Source organism: Carassius gibelio, chromosome A2 (assembly GCF_023724105.1).
Source record: "Carassius gibelio isolate Cgi1373 ecotype wild population from Czech Republic chromosome A2, carGib1.2-hapl.c, whole genome shotgun sequence".
Taxonomy (NCBI): Eukaryota; Metazoa; Chordata; class Actinopteri; order Cypriniformes; family Cyprinidae; genus Carassius; species Carassius gibelio.
In genome coordinates, this window is record NC_068372.1 from 8,504,028 (window position 1) to 8,514,694 (window position 10,667).

The following is a 10,667-nucleotide window of genomic DNA, read 5'->3' on the forward strand; positions in this document are numbered from 1 at the left end:
CAAACCAAAATTTGAGTTCTTGAATGCTGGCGCCTTGTTTACAGATATTGCATCAGAGCCCTTTGTCTGGGCTGCATAAGCTCGAGTGAGGAAACGCCGCCGGAAAAGAGGGAAGAGAGCCGGTGTCCTTGTCAGACTCAGATGTCTTCCCCTTCAACCTCCTCTCCCAGCCATTTTGCTGGCTAACGCTCAGTCACTGGACAACAAACTATGTGAACTGCGGGCACGTATCTCATATCAACGAGAAAAAAGGGACTGCTACATTATTTGCCTCACAGAAACCTGGATGTCTGCAGAGGTTCCAGACTCAGCCATCGAGCCAACAGGGTTCAGCGTGCACCACTCGGACAGAACGAAAAAGCTCACAGGGAAAAGCAGAGGTGGGGGCATTTGTTTTGTTATCAACAAATCGTGGTGTGATGAAAGGAACCTACACTCTATTAAACCCTTCTGCTCCCCTGATCTGGAATTTCAAATGCTTCTGTGTTGACCATTCTGGCTACCGAGGGAATTCACAGCGGTCATAATCACAGCAGTATACATTCCTCCTCAAGCCAACACAGACGAGGCACAAGGACTGTATGGGAATATAAGTGAGCAGGAAACCGAGCACCAAGATGCAGTGTTTATTGTTACGGGGGACTTTAACAAAGCAAACTTCAGAACAATAGCTCCAAAATATTTTCAACACATCACCATCAAAACGCGTGGTGACCATGCACTGGACCACTGTTACTCTCCTTTCGGAAAATCGGATCACTTTTCCATTCTGCTGCTGCCTGCTTATAGACAGAAACTGAAATGGGAAGCACCCACCCTAAGGACAATTCAATGCTGGTCAGACCAATCAGGCACACAGGACTGTTTTCATCATGTGGACTGGGACATGTTCCGGGCAGTGTCTTATGGTGACATAGAAGCATACTCAGAAACTGTAACATGTTTCATCAGGGTTAATATCGATGTTCGAGCAGCCTTGTCAGCGCGGACATCCGCTTTTAAATCCGGGGACGCTGATGATCGCAAACAAGCCAGTTAAGATCTCAGAAAATCCATCAAAGCTGCAAAAAGACAATACAAAAACAAAGTTGAAGAACAATTCAACACTAACGATGCAAGAAGCATGTGGCAGGGCATCAATAACATTACAGACTTTAAAGGGAATAAACCAGCTACTGTGAACATTGCTGCCTCTCTACCGGATGAGCTAAATAACTTTATGCTCATTTCGAGGCTCACAACACCGCCCACACAGAGTGTGCTCCCGCGGCTGCTGCAGAAGATGTGTGTGCACTCTCCGTCTCTGTTGCGGATGTAACCTGGTCCTTCCAATGGGAAGGTATCCGTAAGGCTGTGGGTCTCGATGGCATCCCAGGCCGTGTGCTCCGAGCATGCGCATTCCAACTAGCTGGTGTTTTCACAGACATTTTCAACCTCTCCCTCTGTCTCTCTGTGGTTCCCTCGTGCTTCAAAAAATCTACCATTGTGCCCAAACCAAAGAAAAACAAAATCACATGCTTAAATGACTGGAGGCCAATTGCTCTCACACCCATGACTAAATGGTGTCAGGAGAACCACCTCTCACTCAACATTGACAAGACCAAGGAGCTTGTGGTGGATTTCAGGAGACAGAGCAGAGAACACAAACCCATCACATTATTGGAGGTGAGCTTCCCTCCCTCCAGGACATCTACACCAGGCGGTGCATAAGGAAAGCCTGGAGGATTATCAGTGACTCCAGGCACCCGTCTCACAGACTGCTCTCTTTGCTGCCCTCAGGAAGACGTCTCCGCAGCATCCGATCCCGCAATAGCAGACTGAGGGATAGCTTCTTTCAGACTAATGAACAGTCAGAACTAATGCACACTACAGCATACTCCCACAATTTTGTATTTGTATTATTCTGTGTATAATATATAATGTGTAGTTGTATGTACATATTGTGTATAATGTATGGTGTTAACCGTAGGTATGTACACTGTGTGTACTGACTATATGTATGTGCATATTGCACATTTTCACCTGTTGAAGTCTGTATGGTTATATGTTAATTGTTTCTGCAATTTCTGGCACAAGCTCCCAAGAATTTCACTCACCAAGGCACATGTGCTGTGGTGATGTGATAATAAAAGTGATTTGACTTGAATCAACTGGTTTTAGCTGGATTAGCATAGAAACATACATACAATACGCTAGTAATTTGCTAATCAGGATGGAAACATTCAAGCAACATGCTAGTAAGATGTCATATTAGCAACATGCTAGTAACTTTCTAATCATGCTAGCAACATGCAAGTCTTTTACTAATGCTGGAATCATGCTAGTGTGGCTTTACGCTGTGTCGCGGCAGCTCTTAACTTTGTGAGTTATTATTACAAAAATTATATATTAAATATATTTTAAAAAAATAACGACTACGCCACCCAGAACGAACTCTGGGAAAAGCCCAAAGGGCACAGGTTCAATTTCTCAGAAAATGACCAAGAGGCATGGGTACCTTGTATAAAACTTGTACGTCATCTTTATTTAACAAACAATTAAAAAAACAGGAGGGTCTCGTTCAATGAATCATACGTAACCGCAAGGAGATTCCACACAGCAAGCAGCACCACCTGCTGCAAAACAAATGAGAAGAAAAACAAACACCACAACAAAAGAGCTGGGGCTTACTACTAATGTGGCAGGCTGGACACCGGGCTTCAAGAATGCCCGTAATAGTAATAATGATAACCACACACACACGTGCCTCAAACCACTCACCCTCCAAAGAATTCACGGCAACTCCACACCACTCTAGTGAACAGTGAGATAACCACACGGGAAGCCTGCCCTCTCCAGGCTCCAGCTCCAGTACAAGAAAAAAAGAAAAGGTAACAACAACAAAAGAAATACCAGGACAAATTATGAAATACCAAGCCGACGTTACAAAATATAAAGCAAGAAAAATAAATGAAACCAAAACAAACAAAAAAAACACACAAATGTACATAGAACACAAAAAATGACCAAACGAGCCTTAGCAAATGCAATGCTAACAGATGCACAGCAAGCATTTAACAAAAGCAAAACGAATATTAACAACAGAAGAGAAAAAAAGAAAAAAAAATGAAAACAGAAAAGAACAGGGAACAAAATGTTTAAACAAAATCAATACATACAACCCAAATCATTAAACAAAACAGAATTAAAGCAAAACGGCAGTGTGAAGGTGCCAGCCATGCTGAAATCAAGTTGTTACTGGGAGTGAAACAAGTCTGTCACAGACTGACTGTGACCTAGGACTTTTATTGTGAAGGGATTGAGTATGGGCATGTGAACACAACAAACATTTTCCACCATTACACATACAAACGAAATGCCGGCAAAAATATACCATCCTTATATAGTTGTATGTGTGTAGCGCTAATTTTGGTGTTGTGACATCCCAGTTTTCATCTCAAGTAGTTAGTTTTGTTTTTGTCTGTTAAATGTTATTTGTTTAAATGTTTAGTGTTCAGCACAAGAAAAGAAGACCAGAATACTTTGCATAAGTGTTTATTTCATTTAATTTAATTATCAAGGTAACTTCAATACATTTCAAACAGCTAGACATACCTTCTGTTGCACCCGTCACTTTGGCAAACTTGTCCACATGGGAAGTAGCCATATTTAAGCTAACATTTGTTCATGGCAGATTTCTCCATCCGGTTTTGACCTCATAGGGGAGGGAGAACACCATGTATGTAAGTGTTCCCTTGTAAGTCATATCTTTATTGTCTTTGAGCATTTTAAACTGTTATAGATATAGGTGATGTATGTTGTAGAGCCAAACTATAATGATGTTATTATGGTTTTATCTTATCACCTGATTGTAAATTATAGAATACCCCCCCTTAACATGGTATGTTCCAAATATAGGAGGAGCCAAAGCTTTAAAAGGCAGCCATTTCAGGGGAGAGGGGGTTGTATGGAGAGGCTGAATTACACCTGTATTTTTGGGCCTAGATATTGGCATAGCCAAATTTACATTTGTTTGAATATTTTAAATAACTTTTTTTTTGTTTTGCTATTTTTTGCTTTGTTTTTGACTATTGCTACATTGCACACTCTGGAGAACTATTTTTGCACCCTGGGGATTAAAACCACTCTGAACTGTGCAATTTGTTCCCTATTGTCTTATTTACACCTGGCTGCCGGTACATCCTAACAAGTGGTGTCAGAAGTGGGATAAGTACCGGTTGAGCGACAAGTGGGGATTTTTTTTTCCCTCTTCTGACATGCCTCCCAAACTAAGGAGTCAGCCTGAGGAAGCCACAGTTCAGGACATGGATCAGGGTGCTGTAGAAGGTACCTCGGAGGCAAGTGTGCAACCTGTTTAGGTTCCATCAGCTGGAGGGGATTCTGCAATTACGACTCTTGCACACATGTTCGATTCCTTCATGCGATATCAGCGAGAGCGGGACGAACGGCAGAAGCAAGAATTGACCCGACGAGAACAACACTACAAAGTCCTCAGCCATCAAGTCAACCAAATGCAGCTGGATATAGAGCGTACCAGAGTTTCAGGTACCGACAGTGATGGTGTAGCAGCCAGGGTGATGGGCCAGGAGCCAAAATTGGCCAGGCTTGAGGATACAGATGACATAGAACATTTTTTGACCACTTTTGAGAGACTGGCTGAAGTTTACCAGTGGCCGAAAGGAGACTGGGCCATACGCCTTATCCCCCTACTTACAGGCAAGGCCAGGAGTGCTTTGGTGGCAATGAACCCTTCTCAAACACAGGATTATGACCAGCTGAAGCAAGCCATACTGAAAAAGTATGAGATCAGCACTGAGACTTATCGTCTGAGGTTCCGTTCTTTAAATACCCCTATGAATGAGTCACCACAAGAGCTCTACACTCGTCTCAAGGATCTGTTTTGCAAGTGGGTCCAGTTCACCAAAAGCAGCAAAGAAAATATCATGGAGGCTATTGTGCTTGAACAGTACCTGCGAGTCATGCATCCAGAGGTGAGAACTTGGGTCAAGGAAAGGAATCCAACCACTGCTGCGCATGCTGCTAACCTGGTGGAGGTCTATATAGCGGCAAGCGGGGTCCAGGAAACTTCCAGTATGCTGGCATTTTGCAGGCCACCAAGGGTAAGTCTGAGGGATTCGGGGGGTGTTCAAGCTCTCAAAGTCAATCTAAGATTCTGAAATCCACATACATTAGACCCATAACACCCCTACCTCAAACTACAGACAAAAATGAAGTTGTGTGTTATAATTGTGGTGAGCCAGGTCATACTAGACCGCACTGCCCCTTAAAAAAGCCCAAGACAGGAAGTCTCTGTTATGTTCCACGGCTAGTACAGTATGCAACCCCTAAACAGGACTTAGAGCCAGTTGTCACTGTCTTGTTGAATGGTAAACCACTTCCAGCTTTGGTAGATACGGGTTGTGCCCACACATTGGTAGCTGCCAAATATTTACCCAGAGATAGCTGGAGTGAAGAGGAAACTGTGACTGTTGTGTTCATGGGGATAGTACTAAGTTACCAACAGCTGAAGTCTACATTGAGGTGCATAATCAGCCATATCTCATGAAGGTTGGAGTAGCTCAGAGTCTACCATACCCCATTCTGTTAGGCACAGATTTGCCAGTGTTGGTTGACTTGGTACAGGAGACCGCATGGTGTGGAGTAGTGACAAGAGCTCAGGCCAGGCAGCAAGTACAAAACACATCAACCCAATATACTGATGAGGCACATCAATGTCAGCTTGCTGTTGGTCGTACCCCTGCTTATGCCCCGCTCATACCATTGCCTGTTGTTGACTCTCCATTTGAAAGGATAGGAGTGGATATTGTTGGCTCATTGCAGAGAAGTCAGGCAGGGAACCGATTCATTTTAGTTATTTGTGACTATGCCACAAGGTACCCTGAGGCTTATCCACTTAGAGAGGTCACTGCCAAACAGATATCCACAGCACTTTTGAGATTTTTTTCACAAGTAGGCATACCACGAGAAGTTCTTACTGACCAAGGTCCTAACTTCATGAGCCATACCCTACACCAGGTATACCAACTGTTAGGGATTAAGAGAGTGCGAACCACCACGTATCACCCTCAGACTGATGGTCTGGTTGAACGTTTTAACCAGACCCTCAAATCCATGCTAAAAAAGTTTGTCTCTGAAACAGGCAAAGACTGGGACAAGTGGCTGCCTTTCCTTCTTTTTGCTTATCGTGAAGTACCCCAGGCCTCAACAGGATTCTCCCCTTTTGAGCTCCTTTATGCCCATCATGTTAGAGGACCCTTGGATGTACTGAAGGAGAGCTGGGAGGATACACATAAGCCCCATAAGCAAAACATCCTCACTTATGTCCTCAAGATGAGGGAGCAGCTTCAAAAGACCACAGCGCAAGCTCAAAAGAACTTGCTCCAGTCACAATCCCAGCAGAAAGAGTGGTATGATAAGGCAGCTCGAACACGCAGTTTCCAGTCTGGTGAAGAGGTCCTCTTGCTGTTGCCAACATCAGAAAACAAGTTGTTGGCGAAGTGGCAAGGTCCCTATAAAGTGAAGCAGAAAGTGGGTCCAGTGACCTACGAAATTGAGATTCCTTCAAGGAGCCAGCCCCTGCAGGTCTTCCATATCAACATGCTAAAAAGATGGCATTCCCGCATACCTCCATCAAATATGGCCGAGGGCACGCCAGTCCTATTGGCTGATAATGCTATGTTTGTGAGAGCAGTAGAAGAGGAAGAGGAGGCTGAGGAGCAATACATTCCTGGACATCCAGGCAAGAGTGAGTTGAATCTTGATCACTTGACTGAGAACCAGAGACAACAGCTAAAGGGATGCTTACCTGACCAGCTTTTCATGGACTCACCTGGTAGGACAGACCTGATCTGTCATTCTATCATCCTGAATGACCCTAAACCCATCCGACAACCCATCTATCGTGTGCCTGAAAGGCTGCTGCCAGTGATGAAAGAGGAGTTAGAGACCATGCAGACTCTGGGGGTAATAGAACCGTCCACCAGCGAATGGAGCAGCCCTATTGTGCTGGTACCCAAGAAGGATGGCACGCTCCGGTTCTGCCTGGACTTCGGTAAGCTCAATAGTGTCAGTAAGTTTGACCCCTACCCCATGCCAAGAGTGGATGAACTGGTTGAAAGACTTGGAAGAGCAAAATACCTCAGCACTCTTGATCTCTGCAAGGGATATTGGCAAGTGCCATTGAAGCCAGAATGCAAGGAGCTTACAGCCTTTAAAACCCCGTTTGGACACTTTCAGTTCCAAGTTCTTCCATTTGGGCTTCATGGGGCTCCAGCAACATTTCAGAGAATGATGGATCAGATTCTCCAGGGGACAGAAATATTTGCTGCAGCCTATTTGGATGATATTATTATTTTTAGCCAGAGCTGGGAAGAACACCTAGGGCATTTGCAAGAGGTGTTAAAAAGGATAAAGACTGCTGGATTGACCATTCGCCCAGATAAGTGTGCCCTGGCCAAAGCTGAGACCCAATATCTGGGGTATGTACTAGGACATGGTGTGGTCCGTCCACAAGTTGGTAAAATCGAAGCCATTAAGAATGCTGAGAGACCTGTGACCAAAAAACAAGTACGGTCCTTTTTGGGACTGGTTGGCTGGTACCGACGGTTTGTGCCAAACTTCTCAGCCCGGGCAGTTGCCCTGACTAACCTCACCAAAAAATGCCTCCCAAACAAGGTGAATTGGACTATGGACTGTGAAAAGGCCTTTAATGATTTGAAGGACTCTTTATGTAAGGAACCAGTGCTCCAAAGTCCGGACTTTGAGAAACTGTTCACTGTGCAGACTGATGCTTCAGAGCATGGCCTGGGAGCTGTGCTGTTGCAGGGTGAACAAGGACATCTAAAACCAGTTGCCTATATCAGCAGGAAGCTCCTTCCTAGGGAGACAAAGTACTCAACGGTGGAGAAGGAATGCCTTGCAGTAAAATGGGCTTTGGACTCTCTGCGCTATTACTTGCTTGGATGTAAGTTCCGGCTAGAGACTGATCATCGGGCCCTGGCCTGGTTAGGCCAGATGAGAGACACCAATGCCCGAATCACTAGGTGGTTTCTGACTAATCAGCCTTTTGATTTTGAAGTGCTTTACAGAACTGGGTCTCAAAATTGCACCGCTGACTTTCTATCAAGGACACCTCAAGAGGTGTCTGGAGAAGGAGGGGGAAATGTCACAGACTGACTGTGACCTAGGACTTTTATTGTGAAGGGATTGAGTATGGGCATGTGCACACAACAAACATTTTCCACCATTACACATACAAACGAAATGCCGGCAAAAATATACCATCCTTATATAGTTGTATGTGTGTAGCGCTAATTTTGGTGTTGTGACATTGTGTGTTTTCATCTCAAGTAGTTAGTTTTGTTTTTGTCTGTTAAATGTTATTTGTTTAAATGTTTAGTGTTCAGCACAAGAAAAGAAGACCAGAATACTTTACATAAGTGTTTATTTCATTTAATTTAATTATCAAGGTAACTTCAATACATTTCAAACAGCTAGACATACCTTCTGTTGCACCCGTCACTTTGGCAAACTTGTCCACATGGGAAGTAGCCATATTTAAGCTAACATTTGCTCATGGCAGATTTCTCCATCCGGTTTTGACCTCATAGGGGAGGGAGAACACCATGTATGTAAGTGTTCCCTTGTAAGTCATATCTTTATTGTCTTTGAGCATTTTAAACTGTTATAGATATAGGTGATGTATGTTGTAGAGCCAAACTATAATGATGTTATTATGGTTTTATCTTATCACCTGATTGTAAATTATAGAATACCCCCCCTTAACATGGTATGTTCCAAATATAGGAGGAGCCAAAGCTTTAAAAGGCAGCCATTTCAGGGGAGAGGGGGGTTGTATGGAGAGGCTGAATTACACCTGTATTTTTGGGCCTAGATATTGTCATAGCCAAATTTACATTTGTTTGAATATTGTAAATAACTATTTTTTGTTTTGCTATTTTTTGCTTTGTTTTTGACTATTGCTACATTGCACACTCTGGAGAACTATTTTTGCACCCTGGGGATTAAAACCACTCTGAACTGTGCAATTTGTTCCCTATTGTCTTATTTACACCTGGCTGCCGGTACATCCTAACAAAGTCCACTCACAGAATGATTTCACCTCCTAAAACACAAAAGAATTATAGCCCCATTTACCTTCATGAGGGCAAAAGGGAAATAGGAGGTTATACATACTAAATCGTGCAAAACACATCATCCATCCGGCAGCCACCCTTCTGTTCGATCACATTCCGACAGCAGAATTCAACCACAAAGACGTCACCCGAACGCCAGCTCAAACGAAGTTACTGTTAGCAAACAACAAACATAACAAAAGGACTTTTAGCGTCTTCCACACGGAAAACCTCGGAGAAAACACCCATACATACCCTCTCGTGCAACACAACGAGACGCCGGAAGTGTGATCGGCAGATATCACGCAATACTCGTTTTACAGAACCGCTCACCTTCTATACATGCTTCCTCGCAAATGTTACCCAAGTTGGTAGAAAAGGACCGCAGGAATAATTTGTGTTTCACCACACTAGCAACATGCTAGTTACTTGGTAGTCAGATTAGCGACATGCTAATTACTTGCTAATCATGCTAGCAACATGCTAGGGACTTGCTAATCATGCTATGACATGCTAGTAATTTGCTAATTATGATAACAATGTGCTAGTGACATGCTAATCACTTGCTAATCGTGCTAGGAACATGCTAGTCACTTGTTAATCATGCTGGAAACATGCTAATGACATGCTAGTAACTTGCTAATCATGCTAACAACATGCTTGTGACATGCTAGTTATTTGCTAATCATGCTAGAAACATGCTAGTCACTTGCTAATCATGTTGGAAACATGTTAGTGACGTGTTAGTCACTTTTTAATAATGTTAGCAACATGCTTAAAACTTGTTAATGACATGCTAGTGACTTGCTATTGATGCTAGCAACATGTTAGTCACTTATTAATCATGCTAACAACATGCTAGTCACTTGCTAATCATACTGGAAACATGCTAATTACATGCTAGTCACTTGCAATTTATTTACTTTTTAACCTCAAACTCTTGTCTTGTCTAACTCTGTGCATTCCTGTTCATGACAGTTAGGGAATGTCAAAAAACATTTATTTAATTTTTTTCTCCAACTTCAAAATTGTTTTAAATCATCCTACATCACTCTTTTACCATTTTTGTAAAGGGTTTTTGAACTTCTTTGCATGTTCACTTTGTAAACAATGTGTCAGTACTTTTGCAGTGATATAGGTTTATTCTGAAGTTGGAGGAAAAAAAAATTGAAGCCTGAACAAGAAGAGTGTTTGTTTCACATTTAGAATGGAGGTGTTGTTGCGGCCCTACTCCCGACAGGTTTTGGGAAAAGTTAAATTGATAAACTGTTACTGATCGTCAGTTAGAAACTGGGAAGGCCAAAGTCCGGCAAGGCGATAATTGTGATTGTAATTGTGTCCCCCTTGGTTGCTCTCATGGAGGATCAGGTTAAGGAGGCAGCAAAACTGACTCAATGTTTTTTTTTTTATATAACTGTGTTTACTACAGAAGCCAGAGGCAGCTGAGCCGTCGCATAACACACATCATAACCAAACGTTATGTGATTGGCTTATGGGTACACCAATGATTTT